We start from the raw sequence: 17,535 nt of genomic DNA, 5'->3' as shown, positions 1-17,535 counted from the left end.
GAGGTCACATTCACATTGTGGGGACACAAGACTGTAGTCAGGCACAGGTTTGAGGTGACATTTAGGAACCAGAAGGAAAGAGTCCTTGGCCCGCACTAATCCTCAGCTCACAGCCAAAGGTGTCCCCATGTGCAGCGTGGTTGGCCCAGGCATGTTGTGCTGGCCCCTGTCCTGTTGCAAGTGTATCCCATCTTTCTAGAGATGATGCCTGTGACTGGCAGAGCCCTTCCCCGCAGACAGGATCCATAAATGGCATAAATTTAAATTCATAAAAGCAGTGCTGATGGCTGCAGCCAGCCTGCTGGCATCCTTCTAGATCAGGGGAGTGCTGCCCTGGCAGCATTGCAGGCTTCATGGGTAGGGGCCAAGGAGAATTAAGGAGTGCAGAAAGCACACAGGTTCTGTTTCCCAAAGGAGAGGGGACTAGCAAATGGGAGGCAAAGCTGGTGGAGGGAGAAGGCAGAAAAAGTAGCAGCAGTAATTAGGGATGTGCTGTATTGACCTACATGGGAACTGATTGCAATTTCATGAGCTGGTTTGAACAGAGAGGACCCTCTCCTGCCTGGAGAGAAGTGGAAGAGGTGTGGATTCAAAGCAGTAGCACACTGGATGGAAACTAGCTGCCTGGCCTGGCACCATCCAGTCAGTGTAGATACAACCTGTGCAACCAATACACAGCAAAGGAGCATGTAGGAGGTAATGTAAGCCAGACTAAACAGCAGCTAAACAAATGAGAATATACATATGCTTACAATGTCTCAAGTGATGGGTAGACAAATCATTGCCCTTCCGTGCATCATCTTGGTAGTCTCAGCCCAGGCTCTTTTGTGCTAAGCATGGACCTGCCTGTCAAAGCAGATCCACTTGTATTCTTTAGTAAAGTAACCCTGCAAAATTTGCTAACGTTTATTTATTCCTTTCAGATTTGTAGCATAAAGTTGGTTATATTTTGCATTTCCATGGTCTGTTTTTTGCATCATGTCTTCCCAGATCAGATCTTCAGTGCAGCTGTTACTCTGTCTCAGAGCTATTTATTTTCCACTGTTCTAAAGGTACTGGGGAGGTAGCAACTGGCAAGTAATCTTTTCCATAGAGGACTAATTAACCTATAACTGTTGTTCAGTTCTAAAATGTAAAGTGGTGAAAATGCTACGTGGCATTTTTAGCACTTGCCAAAAGTTAGCTATGAAACTCAGTACTGTTACCCCTGGTGACATTTGACCTTACCAGCTCTTTGCAGAAAAAATAACATTCTTTGTCTGTGTTTTTCCATTGGAAGAACTGCTTGTTGACACAATAAGTATGTATTACTTTTGTCAGTGAAGGCACAGCTTAGGACAGTTTCCAGACTATTCAGAGCATGACTTGGATAGTAAGAACAAAAAACTAATTCAACTAGGTTTTTTTAATTAATTGGAAAAAGGATGGTGAAAGACACACAACTGGCCTTCATCAGAAATCTGTAAAACAAACATGGCAAGCCAAATGAGAAGTTATGAGAAGTTAACAAAATCAGTCTTGTTGCATGAAATATTATTTGTTCAATTCATCAAGATCATCTTCTCAAGATATATACTTTCTGTTCCACTAAGCAACAGACATATCTTGCAGCCAGTGGGGTCAAGTCTGCTGTTGTACTAATGGCATGGCAAGGGTAAGTGTGTCAAAGCTGCTATTGATTTTTACTAAATGCAGCTGGACTGAAGTAGAATGACCTTCAGAACACGAGGTATAAAATAACTAATGAAAATATGCCCAAGCAACTATATTGCTAAACCTAACAGCAACTTTTTGCTTTCAGATGCTTTTGGGGATGTATTTGGGTGCAGAATATGACCCTGGGCTATGTAAAAATGCTAAAATTGGACTAAATTTTAGAAGAAAAGATTATTAAGGAGGTTGTTTTGCAAGTAGAAATACACCTCAAATCTTAAGGTTAACAAGAGCAGTGCATCCAAACTAGCCTATTTTGGACAGCATACCTGTCTCAGTCATAACTTATTTTAGCCATGAAATGGTCAGCATAGGCTGCTCTTAGATAACTCCTGAAAAGGAAGCTACACATTTTAAAACTCTCTTTTTTTATTTCCTTACTTGTATAAGGAAAGTTGTCTTTTGACCACAAATGGACAAATATGATACTGCAGCTGTATCAGACCCCAAGTGGCTAAATATCTGTGATGGCCATTCTACTTTCTACACTTAAAAACACAGTTCTATTTAAAGTAACAGGACATAACTTTGACTCAGTATTAACTTTTTAATGTTGATGATTGCAGTCTAGGAAAGTCTGAGAAATACTGAACTCAGCACAATGGATACTTTGGTATCATAACTGGATGCAACATTTCTTAATGGAATCTAGATAATAGGACATACAACAGGCCCTTTCTCAGAGTTTTTCACAACAGAATAGGCTGCACTGGAGGTCAGTGTGAGGGGTTCCTCCTGAAATCCCTCACATCATCAGTGGGTCAAAGATTAGCAAGGGTCCAGCAAAGAACTCATGGAAGGCTTCACAGAATGGAAAAATACTGTTTCATATTCCCACAGACCCAATTCAGCATCTTCATTTCAATTCACTTGCCTGCCTCCCCATCTAGTCACTGAAGCCCACAGCTGCAGTCCTTATCCCCACTGAGTAGACCTCACTCAGAGAAGTAGCATTCAGTGAAATAAATGGGACTGTCTGTGTGAATGAATGATACTTGGCAAAGCGGGTTGCAGGTTCAGGCTGTGAGATAGCAACTGTGAATCAACATGAACTCCAGCAGCAGTCTTCCTTTCAGGATATGACTGGTGGAGGGCCTTACAAAGCTTCCATAGCAGGACCCAGTGGTGAGACACCGGCCTATAGGCTGAGAAACCTGGCTGGGTTCTGAGTTTTACAGCCGAGCTAGTGTGTAGCAGGTATATCTTCTTTAAAGCAATTTCTGAGAGATAGTCTCTTTCAATGTTTCTTTTAGGATGTTTCCATTTTGTCACCCACTGGGATGCAGCCATTAAGCATGACAAGGAGTAGATAATTGTTAGTTATGGTTTTCATCCGTACAGACATCTCCATTTTGCTCAGATTCAGCTTTACGTGTGGTATCTTCACACTATCTCTGTGTGGCCATCACTTCCAAGCCTGGTTTGTCTCACCTCTTTATCTGAAAGCTGCATCCAGGTGTTGAACCAGTGAGACTGATTTTTATGGGACTTGGATATAATGAAGATCACTGTTGAAGATGTAGTTTCTCTCACAGGCTAGAATTCATGTAGTAAGAATAAAACCCTCAGGGATTCAGAGCAAATTTCTTGTGAGGCTGATCAAAAACAGCACTGTGAACTTCCCCAGGAACTAAGGGCTATTTATACTTCTTGGTACAAGTTACAGTAACAAATAAATAAAACCAAGTGAACTGGGTTATATTTCTCCTGTGTTTGGAGCTTGCTGAATTCCAACAGAGGTAGGAACCTTTGTCAGTAAAGCAAATGTTTTCTGTCTGTCACATGGAAATTCATGTCTGGCTCTAATATGGGAAATAAAAGACTGTTCCCAAATGGGTTTAGTGCCACAAAGCTAGTTCTTGCACAGAAGCAGCTCTCTTACCTACAAAATATTAGTAAGGACTTATTAAATTGGAATTGCACCTGCCTACATAATAAATTTAATGATATTTACATTCTTTAGGGATTTAGATGACTGGAGGAGGAATCAAAAAAACCCCTGTACACAGTTTTAATCTTAGCTCCCTACTCTCTGGTTGCTTCTCTGACCTTGGAGTTTTTTGTAGTATTGATTAGTAGCATTTCCTAAAATATTAGTTCTTTTCTAAAGGTTTTGCTGTCCTGATTTTTTGAAACTATTTTGCATTTGTTTACTGTAATGAAGAAAAAAGAAAAAAAAAAGAGTTTTGTTTTAGTTGTAATGAATGATTCATAGGTCCTGCAGATCACCCAGGGACACCATTCATAGTTAATTATTAAAATGCAGTAATAAAACATGAGATGTTTGAAAGTCAACATGCAGTGATGCCTCTGATCTTTTACAGAAATTGCTGACAGCATCAGAAAATCTCCCTCTATAAATATATATTCAAACATACTAATTTCTCTATTTATTTTTTCCCTTTTGCTTTCTATCTCTTGCACATGTCTTCCATATATGCAGTTTCAGGTCAAAATTCTAGCAAGATGACAGTTTGTCTATAATTTAATTTAACATTTTTCTTCCTCAATTCACATTTTTATTCATTTTTAGCCTGCAGTGGTTATTTGCATGGAAAGAAATTGTCTTCGAAGTCTATATTTAGCCTGATATATCGGATTAGAAATGTAAGCCAATCATGCAATGAGGTTAATTTTAAATCCTGTGGAAATTGTACCTCTGTGTTCAGTTTTCTCAGCACTTGCACCCATCTTGTTTGAGGTTATATGACCTTTAACTCCAATGTCAAATGTAATTTCCCACCAAAAAGAGTACAAGCAATCCCATTAAAATAGGCATTTTAGAATTTATAAAGAGAAAAGCCTGAGCAGATTTTATTATTTTTTTTAAGCTGATGATCTGAGGGCTGTGATTCTGTTTAAAAATATGCAAAGAATGAATAGAAAGTCAAGCAAAAAAAAGCAGAAACTTGTGCTTGTTCTCCTTTTACTACCACGAGCAGTATTCACCAATTCTTACTTACCCACCAATACTGGTAGACCTGCATTTCAGCCAGTGCTGTATTTATTATATTTAACCAATGTTAACGTCAGTTAATACTACTGAAGTTCTATAGTTGCCTCAACTGCTTCCTTCCGCATCAATGTGTCCCCATTCCCCCCCCCGCAAAAGCCAAACATTTTGGATTATTTTTTTTTTTTTAAATAATATTGCTGTTTTCTTGGAAGTGACAGTCTAGGGATGACTACCACGTTCACCATCTCCATCAAATCTACTTACGTCTATTGGTTAAAATTCAGCTTGTGATCACTGAGCTGCAGATGCAGCTCCCCAGACAGCAAAAGGAGTCGACACATCCATGCCAGGAACAGCTGGAGCCACAGTGGAGAGGGGGCTGAGGGGATCTGTTGTTACCGAGTCTTTATACCTTCAAGCCTCAGAGAGGTGTCAAAAAGAGGCAAAGACTGCTACCTCACCTGGGCATTAGTGTCAGGGCTTTCAGCAGACTCGAGAGAAACTTGATTATTCAGAGGTTTTTTTCAAGGTGACATGAATTTTACAAGTAATTAAAGAGAGAATATAAGGAGCAAATGTGATTGTTAATCTTCCAATGAACTATAAACAAAATACTAAAAAGATGTATTTTTAAAGTATGAAAAATGCCAGGGTAGGCGTTCTTTTTGAAATGTGTTTCTCCAGCAGAACTCATTAAACAAGAGACTGAGGCAGTTCCATTCTAACCTATAAACTTCTGCATGTTCTGCTATAGGGATATTTTTGTTTTCTAGGCCATGAGCTCACTTGAATGTTTCATTTCTTAAGTGCATGAACAGGAGCTGAAGCAAGGGTTTTAGAAAAGAAGGAAGAACCAGACAATTGGAAAGTATATTCTCCTCCAAGGCCATGAGCCATGCAGGAGGGTCCGCATCCCTGTGCAGGGCTGCACTGATTTCAAAACACCTCCAGATGGACATCAGGGTGTCTCCTCATGCAGTGCTGCAGAATTAGGCTAAACCTAACATATTTAATATGATCTCGGACAGCTAAGCTGCTTATCACTGTGTGTCAGATAATACATTATACAGCTGAGTGGCTAATAGCTTAGACAGGAAAAGGCTGATGGGAGGGCATTTTCAGTTGCTTTGGATTATATTCCTCTCCTAGGAATGACACTGTGAACTTGGAAGGCACAGGAAAGATTCTCAGCTTCCTGTTTTTCCAGAAAACCTGCTTAAAAATATGTATAAAGTAAATACTGTCTTCTGTATGAAAAAAATTGAGCAAGCCTAAAAGTCATCATGTTTTATAAATCTTGATATGAATGGATCTTAACCAGGAATACGGAATTAATAATTTGATGTATGTATTATTACAGAAAATTGGTCAAACATTAAAAACTCTTTAGTTTGGTTCTGAAATTTCAGTTTTCAGTTTCAAAAAGGGTTTTCAGTCTACAAAAGTGCAATTGAAATATCACTGCTAATGAAAAGTTATGTGTATATAGTTGTAACGGTGTGCACAAGCCTTCAGTGATACCTGCCCAGTATGCAGCCTGAGAAGGACCAGGATTTCACGTTTGAAGCTATTGCCATAAATGAAATTAACAGAATGAACAGGCTAGCAGCATTTGCATGAAAATAAAGCAATGGGTTTATTTTCCATATTTATGGTTTATATTTCTATTTTTGGAAACTGTTTACTTACTTAAACCATTCCAGGCACTGGAATGCTGTCTCCTTCACTTTTATACTGTGACTGTGGCCAGTGCCATGGCTTTCCCATTAGTCAGCCAGCACTCTCCCCAGCCATCCCCGTGCACAGTCTGGGAGGCAGCACAGGCCAGGGTGCACTGCCAGTTTGGATACAGCTACACAATTTTGGAATCACATACTCACGGATTAATATAGTTTGGAAGAGACTTCTGGAGGTCATCAGTCGGACAATCAGCTCAAAGTAGGGGCAGCTAGATTGGGTTGCTCGCGGTTGTGTCCAGTCAGGTTTTGAGTATCGCCAAGGACAGAGACTCCGTGACCTCTCTGGGCCGCCTGCTCCAGTGCTTGACCATCCTTGTAGTGAACAACTTTTTCCTAACATCTGGTCAGAATTCCCCATGTTGCAACGTGCATCCAGCTGCCTCTTGTCCTTCCACCGGGCAAGAGTCTGGATCAATCTCCACACCCTCCCAGCAGGTAACTGTAGACAGCAGCAAGTTCTCCCTGAAGCATCTCTTCTCCAGGCTGAGGAAACCCAGCGGCCTCAGCCTCTCCTCAAACATCCTGTGCTCCAGCCCCTCACTAGCTTGGGGGTCCTCTACAGGACTTGCTCCAGGTTTTACATTTTTTTTCTTGAACTGGGGATCCCAGGGAACGTCACTAACTCATGTTCAACCTGTTGTCAACCAGGATCCCAGGGCTTTTTCTGGAGAGCTACTTCCTGGCCCACACTTGCCCAGTGTGCACTACCTTATGTGTTTACTCCATGCGTGGGGCCTGCAGGGTCTCACTGGCTGGGGCCAGCCCCACGGCGCCTGCAAAGCCAGCAGGGCTGGGCTGGGGCGGTGGTGGGGTCAGCCCAGGCTGTGCAGTTGCCAGGCGGGTCCACATCCACGGGGCTGCGTATGGATGAGCTAAGAGGTCCCACCTGCAGGTCAGTGCCCTTGGCACAAGACATGCAGCTGAAAGCATCTCCCAGTGGCAAGGGCTGGCCTTGGCTGCAACCCCTCTGTAAGAGTCGGTCTAAAGAGAACGATATTGTCTCAACATTGCTAACAGAGACCTGGAGATGGAATGTGCTCCTCATGGACACCGAGACGCCGAGACCCTGAAGGAGAACTGCACGGTACAAGGAGTACTGTGCCGCTCCCTGACACCCGGCCCTGGAAGGAACAACTATGATAAGGTCGCACAACAACTGTTGTCGTTACGACGAACCAGAACATGCGTGATAATCTTGCTCAAGAAGGCAGAGACTGACAACAATCCATGGGCCAGAGGAGGAGCAACGTGTATTGCTCGGCATAAAAGAGGACTCTTTAGCAACCGAATTTTAGGAGATCTCCGCCACCAAGGATCACGACGATCAGAAGGACCAGTGGGATGCTGCCTGGACCTGGGACCATAGGGACACCTTGGACCCGTGGTGGTAGCTATAATCCTCTTTCCTTTTTCTTTTTACTTTATCTTTTCCTTCACTTTCTGTCTTTTTACCTATCGCATGCTGCTTTACGGGCAAACAATAAAATTGTGCTGTTTAATTGAAGCATAACCCCTTGGCGTGGTCGCCTTGATTTTTGCACTTCGAGATCATAGTAAACGAACTGTCACGAGTCCAGTGAGCGGACCGTGACACCCTCCACAGCACATTTGAGAGCTGCCCCCAATTCCCAGAGCTAGCCCCAAGCCCAGCAGCCGAACCCCAGGAGTGGGAGTATATACCCAAAGCCCTAACAAACTCCATCCCCTTGTCCAGCTCAATAACAAAGACATTAAACAATACTGGGTCCAGTACCCATCCCTGAGGGATGCCTCTAGTCACCAGCAGCCAGCCAGACTTCTTACTGTTGATCACAAACTTACGAGTCTAGCCGTTTTCAGCCACCTTATTGAGCCTCTGTCTTTAAGTGTCCCACGGGGGCCAAGAAAGTTAAAGGCACGGAACTGGGCAGCCCACAGCCGTGCCACCGAGAGGCTCACAGCGCGGCTGGGTTCACTGCTGCCCATGCAGGGTCCCAGCTGTGGCACAGACCCCGAATCGCGCCCTGGGCCGGCTGTGCCTGCAGAGACCGAGGACCAAGGCCGTGCCATTCCCCCACTAGCAGGGTAAGATGGGACGCTGAGATGTTACAAAGAGTTCAGAGGACTTGTGGATGTATTTTCCACTAACAAGGCTACATCCTTGCACTGCCACGCCAACCTCCTTCACTGGTTGCCGTACGTACAAATTTTAAGGGAAGATAAACCAGATCAGACAAAAAGGTTTTCTCGTGAAGTACTGCGAAAGGAAACAGCCCGTGTGGAGAGGCAGGTAGCTCAAAGGCACAAGGAGGCATTGAAAGACTGGACAAAGCCGTCTCAGTCCCAGCACGGCTGTTAGGGGCTGGCGGGGGCCGGGGCTGGCTGGGGCCGGGGCGGGCGGGCGGGCGGCTGCTACTCCGCCGGTGCTCAAGCCCCACCTAGAGCATCGCCGCGCTACTGCGGCCGCCTCGCCGCGACCGGCCACCGCCGCGACCGGCCATCGCCGAGACCGACCACCGCCGAGACCGGCCACCGCCGCGACCGGCCACCGCCGCGACCGGCCACCGCCGAGACCGGCCACCGCCGCGCTGCGGGCGGGGGGCGGCACCACCGGCCACCGCCGTGAGGGAGGTGCAAAGGGTTAAGATATCGAAGACAAACTGGGCTGCAGGGCAGTGCTGTGCTTCTGCTGTCAGGCAACGGTCCTTCGCGGAATTTGCATTTCAGGCTTTGCATAGAAAAGGTTAGCGTTGAACCAGTATTTTCAGACAATGAGTATAATCGCTTGGGTAACTACAGGCAGCTTTAGCTAGCAAGTGTCATCAAGCAAACACAGAAATGCTGATATGGGATACTAATGAAAGAATTAACGGATTATGGATTTATTAATGTCAGTGGCACGGTTTCGCAGGAACTCAGACTGTCAAACAAATTTGATATACTGTTTTAATGAGATTAAGCATTAGACTGATAATGAAGATTGTGATTGAAATAGTCTTTTTACTAAACATATGACACTATAATCTTGCATTAAAAAATAACTCTATAAACAAAATCAGTGTAACACATACTAAATTCTAATTTTTAAAACTGGTTAACAACCAGGTCATAGAAATATACTATAGTTGAAGAGTTTTCATTCCAAGGGATTGCATATTTTGTGAGTTTAAAGAGGGATTTGTTTTGGCATGGATTTTTTCAATACATTTATCAATGTCCTTGATGAAAACGTAGCATTATTGCACGTAAAATTTGCAATATGACACACAAATTGCTATCTTTTGGAAAACAGCAAAGGCAATGGTTCTGTTATACAGGCTGACTGAGCATTTGTTGAGATTAAAAAATGTCCAGTTTTGTTAATGCAGATGTGGACCCAAATGCAAGCTCATGCACCTAAGAGCCAAAAAACATCATCACATTTCTAGATCTGGGCCTGAGACCTAAAATGCAATAGGACATGGAGAAAGAACCCTATCGGAAGAAGAGGGGTTAATCAACAGCAATTGGGTGCTGATGCCACAGTGGAAAGTCCTAATCAAAACATTGCATACATAAGAATTCAAATGATAATCTATCTTATTAGGACCAGTGTTGTCAGCCCCAGCACTCCTGGGACATAATACGCATTCTGGTATCACAGTATCAAAGAACAGCTGAGGTCGTGGGGTCTCCATCTGGAGAACGTCTGGTCCAACCCCCACCTGCTCTGGCAGGCTCAGCAAGGGTAGGTTGTCCAGGACCATGTCCAGTCAGGTTTTGAGTATTTCCAAGGACAGAAACTCCACAAAGTCCCTGAGCAAACTTGTCTTTGCTCACCTGCACAGTAAAAAGTGTTTTCTTATGCTTACATGGAATTTCCTATGTTTCAAAGTGTACCCACTGCTTCTTGTCCTGTCTCTGGGCACCACTGAGAAAAGCCTGGTTCTTCTTCCTTTACTTTCTCCATCAGGTATTTGTAGGCATTGATGGGACGCTCCTGAGCCTTCTCTTCCCCAGGCCACAGTCCCTGCTGGCTCAGCCTCTCCTGCGTCAGATGTCTCAACCCCTTCATCACTTTCATGGCCCTTCACTGGACCCACTCCAGCATGTCCATGCCTCTCTTGTACTGGGGAGCCCAGAACTGGTCCCAGGCACTCCTGACGTGCCCCAGCAGTGCTAAGACGAGGGGAAGGGTCGCCCCTGTCACCAGCTGGCAGGACCCCCGTGCCGGGTGCCACCGGCTGCCTCTGCTGCAGCGGTGCGTTGCTGGCTCGTGTTAGTGCTCATACACCACACCAGACTGCCCGAGCGCACCCTTGGGTACCTGGTGTGTCCACGCGATCGTACCTAATGATCTCCTTGGCACAGATACCCGGCTGTCCTTGTCACACAGAGGCTGGTCCAGACTGGAAATGACCTCGGAGCTAGGATCCAGTTAAAACCATGAGGTTAGCTAATTTGAGCATCCTGCTTTTGGGAACTGCTCCGCCCCGCTTTGGCACAAATACTTCATTCACCAAGTGACAGGTAGTCACAGTCAACGAGCCTTGCAGGTTGTTCTTATAGTGTAATGAGGACACAACCCACCAGCTCTGGCAGACGCTGCTGTGGTAATTTAGCATGATACAATTCCCCCTTCCCCGGCAGGGCAGCTTCAGTCACCAGCTGAAGATGAGTTTGACTAAAAATACCGGGTTTACTCTGGAGTACCTGAGATACAGCCTCTCACCTCCTGCTGTAGGCTTTGTAAGAGCAGCCATCTGCAGCAGCAGGGCCGAGCAGATAGATGGGGGCACTCACAACTTAAAACTCCCACTCCCACGTCTGTTCCCCTCAGTTTATCTGGGTAAAAGCACTTGCTGTCACTGCTAAAAATGTGCACTTTCTTGCTCGGAATTAGCTCCAACTTCTAACAGCTAAGGTTCATCACACCTGTTTATTGCTAGACTAAAAGCCATCTACCATGAGGAGCAACAGAACATGCTATCAAATGATGTCTCAAACTTTTTCTGAATTGAATCTTCTCTTGGGTGTCTCTCCCTGTAACGCTGAGTCTTATGGAACCCCCGGTGATTCTTGAAATCTGTTTGTGAAGCCTTTTTAGTTTTTCAACACCTACCTTCAAGTGTGGACACCAGAACTGCCTACCTTATTTCAGCTGACAGGCTTCATTTGTGGCCCAGGAAGATGTGATGCCACTTTCCTCTCCAAACTGGTAATTTCCTGGTAGTAGCCATGGAATAAATTGTACTAAACCCCCAACAATCAATACCTCATACTATTTTTTTAATACTTTAACAAAATGGATTTAAGTTAGAAACTGACTCACTCTGCAGTTCTAGAACTGCAGTAAACTTGTGAGCCTGAAAGGTGCAGGTCAGAAAGAAAGGATCAGAATCTGCTCTGTGTACACATGAAACCTGCTGCCTCAGATCCAATCCTTTCTCGAGGAAGCATGTCCCACCACTTCCCCCTCCCATTCTCCTGTGGCTGGCCCACCACATTCCAGACAGTGCATCCAGCAGGGAGGCAGCCCTACCAGAAGGTTCCCTGCGTGGTGACCAGAAAGAGACAAAGCAGAGAGTAAAGCCTACGTCACCCCCTTTGTCCGGATGGGCGTCTCTCCCTTTTTACTGATGTGGGTTGCCCAGGGGACTGGCCCCTCGAGGCTAACATTAGCCTTTGTAAACGTCCCTCAGGCAGTCCTTCAACCTGTCTGAGCAGGCCCAGGATTTTTCTTCAACTATCTGAAATATCCCTCCCCTGTTTGCTCACCTGCAGTCCAGGGCTAGGTCAGTCACTGTCCCCGCTTTTCTGCCCACTACACAGTGACAGATCTCATTATTTACCAGGTCTTAGGAGAGAATTGACAGTTTCAGTTACAAAAACAGAAAGAGAAAAAATATCTAGAAAACAGTCTTCATCAATCAAAGTATCTTTGATGCACAGTATGGAGGCACAACATGAGTAATAGAATATTCTAGCTTTTTTTATTGCCAAAAAGAAGTTGAATTACTGCAAATCCTGAGAAGATGAAAAGGATGTTGGTTTGTTATTCAATTCCAATAAAGAGAATTCCAGTATGCTGATGCATACACAGCAAGAGTTTATACACTTCAAGCTGTAAAGGCTCAGACTTAACCTAAATAGGATTTTAACAAATTAAGGTAATTAAGTTGAGAATGGTGTCTCCAAGGTGCTGTCCTAATGAGTGGTGCCCAAAGTTCCCAAGGCGTATGTTCTGCTCAGCGGCATCTCATCCTTCGCAGCGACGGGCAGCTCGGGACATATCTCACAGGTAACTTCAGCCTGCCTATGCTCCCTTGACAAGCTTGACTTGGGAGGTGCACCCAGACATCTGAGGACACAGGTTTCAACTCCCTCCTCTAACCAAGTGGGCACAAATCCCTACCTGCTACTTGCCCAAAGTTGGTGATACATACGACTGTGAGCTGAGATGTTGGCACTTCCCCCCCACCCCCCCCCACCCCCCGGAAGCACTCCATTTTGCACTAAAAAAAAGTAAAATTAATTTGATGACACAATCAGGTGCCTGGAAGTGGTGTGAGTTGCCTAGATGTCTTTCTGAGTCTAACACTAATAATTAAGATGTGTTTATATTTTGAATGAAAAATTTTTTTAAAGGGAAGATTTTTCTTCATCCCTATGTGACGCTGCTGTAACTGGGACAATAAAAATGTTTTCAAAACAGTCGCATTCAACACTGAAGCCAAATTTATTTTGATATAACTTCCATTCTCTTTACTGGTTTCAAAGATAAATTTGACCTTATTTCTTGACAACATAATTTATATCACTAACCTCTACAAAGACAGAACTAAATTCCTTTGCTATCCTAGCAATAGAAATTAATTTTAAAGCCGAAAGAGGTGGATGTTCAGAAGTAACACGTTGTTTTTGATTAAAGAATATGACAAAATTATTTGGTCATCGCTTTTTTTTTTTTTGTGTCAAAGACTAATACACATATTGTGAATATGAGATTGTAGGTTATGCAAAAGCAGCAGAAACAAGTCCACAAATATGATGCTTGTCCATCAAAAAGTGTTTTTCTGGAAAAATGTTACTAAAACCTTCCAAGAACAAATGTAGTATTCAACATAAAACTGCCAGATCCTGAACAATCTGTGTGAAATTTTCCTCCCAGTAGCACATCTTTTCTGGAGAAAGATGTCCTTAACTGAAATATAAACTGAAAAACTCCTTCAAATAATAATTTTTTCTAATCTAACATTAAACACTTGTTTCCTCAGCATCTTCTCCAACTTCCCAGGCTTTACTGGGCTTTTTTGTTATTTAAATTGCTTATAAAATAACTTGTTGCTAGCCCATAAGCAATCATTACCTTGTTTTAATTAGGAACCTTGTTAAAACACACCTATATCCACAACACAAGCCGTTAATGCTTTATATCGTCGTAACACAGCACCTTATTTTATTATGTGGAAGTGTTAATTCATCACATTGTGAATTATATTCCTGTGATTCACCAGCAATCACTTCTGTTATTCATCTAGTGTTTCTCCACAAGGCAGCTGAGAGCTCAAAATCCCAGCAGGTATACTAACACAAAGAATTCTGACAAATTTGTAAAATCTCTGAAATCAACTAGTGGTGTAAAGTATACATAAATGTTTCTTTCATTACACTATATTTTTCCTTTTAATATTTCAGTATTTCACAGCCTTGGAAAATGGCATTGTTAAAAACCATTCCCCATGAACAGTGCCCAAGGTGCTTCTTTTATACATCTTCAGGTTCAGCTGAGTTCACGGAAGCCCATTCTCCATTGCCTGTCAGGGACACAAAAGGGGTGTCAGTAACCCCGTAGCGGCTCCAATGCCACCACAGTCAGAGAATGTTCAAGAAAATCCCCTTGAGGGGGTTGCAGCTAGTCATAGTATGAGAAGTGACACCAACAGACATTCTTTCAAAGAATTATAACACTAAATTGTAAAAGGTGAGTGGTCACTTTTCAGCAGATGACTCAGAAGCACTTGAGAAAAGGAACAGTGAAAAGATTTCAAGTCACTCCAGAATCTAGGGCATGGCAGACAAGCTTTGAACACGATCTTGATCTTCTCATGTCTCAAGGTACGTGAGCATGCTGTAAGAAAAGCAGCCGGCCTCCAACAGAACCACAGCTTATTTTCACAAATGCATTAAAAAGTACAAGGAGACCATGAATATTTACAGCATTAAAACATACTGACATTTAATTTTATTTGCATTGGAATTTAAAATATGTTGATGGTATGATTGCAGGTAATTTAGAGTAAAGGGATGTATGCGCTCATACACAACGTTATCTCGTATGCAGTCGAATATTCCAACACATGTTAAGGAAAAAAACTTCAGCTGGACCCTAGTGACATCCATGCTCATGCTCTAATACAGAGATCTTAGTTACATCGTAGGTTACCTTTGTAACAGTGGAGAGAGGGAACAAGTATCTACCTTGCTACTGGAAACAGCAGCCTGAACTGGCACCCTTGGCCACCCAGATCTGTGGAACTGCTTTGAGCCAAAATCTCTGTATCCTGGATTTTGACCAAGGCTTTTCTGCAAGTGCAGATGCTCTGGTGTATACGCAGAGACATGTGTATAAATACTCGTGCTTCTGTTTCAATGTGCAATAGCCTCTTCTGAGGGAAAGCATCAGAAAATGTGAAGGCTGAAGGAACCAAAAAGGACCTTCTTTGTTATTTTTTTATATTTCATACTTAACCTGATGTTTTTCACCAACCTTTGATTTTTTGCAGAAATTGAGCATCTAAGTCTGAATCTCACCGTGAAGTTTCACATCGTGCCGTACTCCTGGTTAAAGCAAGGAACGTGTTGCTTTGACTCCCTCATTTGTATCACCATGTGATCTTTAAGTCCCCACTTCTTGAAGAAATTATGGTATTGAATGTAATACTATGAAGATTTTCCCTTTCCAAATGTGAACGCCATCTTTTTTATGGCAATTCAGGGAAACTGTTTTATCCATCACATTAGATACAGTCATTGTAATAGTTCGCGCCCTGTATGCCACAACATTGCTACGGTGCAGTGGAAATCAATAGCATTTTTTCCATGCATCAGGGATTTCCCATCGATATTTATGTGTACAATTAAACGAGCATGGGTTCCCACTCATCTGAATAAGCCTGGGGGCTTTATCCCTGTTGATACCTCTGGGAATATCAAACTGCATGACACCATGACCTGATTTAGTTTTTGAAGGTTTCCACCCTCAATTCTGAAGCAGCCCTCCCCTCTGAGGCTAGGGCTATTCCTTTCACGCCTTCTACTTCTCCCTCCAGCTCTTGAATGAAATGCTCTGTTTGAACAGCCTTCCCACCCAAGCAAGCAGTTAAGACATCAGATTTGCTTTACACAGAGAAGAAAACTGCAGAACATAAATTTCTTGCTCAGGTGATTCATGTATTTGTCCTGTCCAAAGGAATCTGAACCACCACACCATTTATCTGCGCTGTATCAACTGTTACATACAGGACAATATCTTAAATACATTATTTGTAGGTTTCAGATTAACAAACTTCCATTGATTAATCCCTATGCTGATATTGCACAGTATCTGAATTTACTTAGTTCAGCAGCTGATTCAATATGTTATCATTATTCTGGATAGAGCAGTTAATGGAGAAGTCTGATGAGGTATCATTTGCTCTGAACAAGAGGCCTGTATTCAGAGTAATTCAAAACCTGTATTCAATACCTGTATTAAATATACATACTGCCTAAATTAAATATGTGTATTACCTATATTCAGTAACTAACAATTAGTTAGCTGCTAACCAAGCCCCAAATGGTTAGTCATGACAAATAGTCTATAAATTACCAGCACAAAAAAAGTCTCTTCCACATTTTTTAATGCTTTCTCTTGTTGTTGTTTTTCTTAATTGCTTTTTCTGCTCATAATTTTCCTGGCTACAGTGGGCATGAAGATGGATTACGAATCCCCTTCATCCTATTTACAGCAGCAAAAGCATTTCAGATTCTGGTTTGGCCTGCTGCCAGATACAAGCAATACATTTCCTCCAGTTGCAAGCAATAAAATTATTCCGTCTTTGTCATTCTGCATTTCCCTGGATCTTTTTGAAGGACATCAATGATTCTCTGCCAGCATTGCTGTGATGGATGATATGCTTTAGCTGTTTAGCACAAGGATGAGCTATACCAAGCCACAGGAGAATTAATTTAAAAAATGATCCACGAGTTTTTATTGTTTTTTTAAACCAATTCCATAACAGTAATGCAAATATAGCAAAACTATTAAGTGCAATTAAGGAGACAATCAAAACTGGGAAATTCACAAACTGGTTGTTGGGTTTTTTGTATGCTTCATGCCTATTTTCTGGGATTTTAGGATCAAAAAATTAAAAGCTCCTTTCAGCTTGGGAGACTCCGTGTCAGGTCTATGTCTCCCAGATGCTTTTGTGCTTTTGAAAAACCTGTTACCATCTAAAACTCTTCTTTTACAGGAGTTTATGCTGGATGTGTTTATGATTGCATTAAATTTTCAAGAAATTTAGCTAAGCATATTCAGAGTTCATATTCAGTGCACAATGAATAAATCAGTTTTGAGCATCTCTCAATTCTTTCAGAATCACTAATTTTTTTTTATTTTTCCATTGAAATGGATACCCGTTTTCCTCCTAAAATTTATATTCTGGGGGATGACAATCTTTTAATTTCAAGTGCATCAAAACTGTATTTTCCTCACATATTTCCTTACATTTTATCATGAAGAACGTGAGGGGCTTTTATCTGAAAACATTACCTTGGTTAACAAAACTGGTAGCTTGTCCCGTTTTCTCCAGTTTTTTAATTTTCACTTCAGAGTCACTGAGCGTTAATTTTGAACATTTGGAACTGTGGAGAGATGGTTCTGTCAAATGCCAATGTGTCTCCCTCTCAAGAATGGCCCATTTATGCCTTCCCACACTGGCGTATAACTTTTGTATAAAACGTCTTGCTTTATCCTACTTTGCCCAGATTCTTATGTCATTTTCATCACTGTGCTATCATAACATATTCAATCAGTAAGTTAAGTGAAGCAAGCCAGATCTGCTATTTTTTTTACCCTTTATCTCTACAGAAAGAAGTTTGGTTCACTACATTTGAAGGTTAGCATTA

This window comes from Falco rusticolus, chromosome 6 (genome assembly GCF_015220075.1).
Source record: "Falco rusticolus isolate bFalRus1 chromosome 6, bFalRus1.pri, whole genome shotgun sequence".
Taxonomy (NCBI): Eukaryota; Metazoa; Chordata; class Aves; order Falconiformes; family Falconidae; genus Falco; species Falco rusticolus.
The sequence above is the reverse complement of the archived record's forward strand: the minus strand, read 5'-3'. Positions refer to the sequence as shown.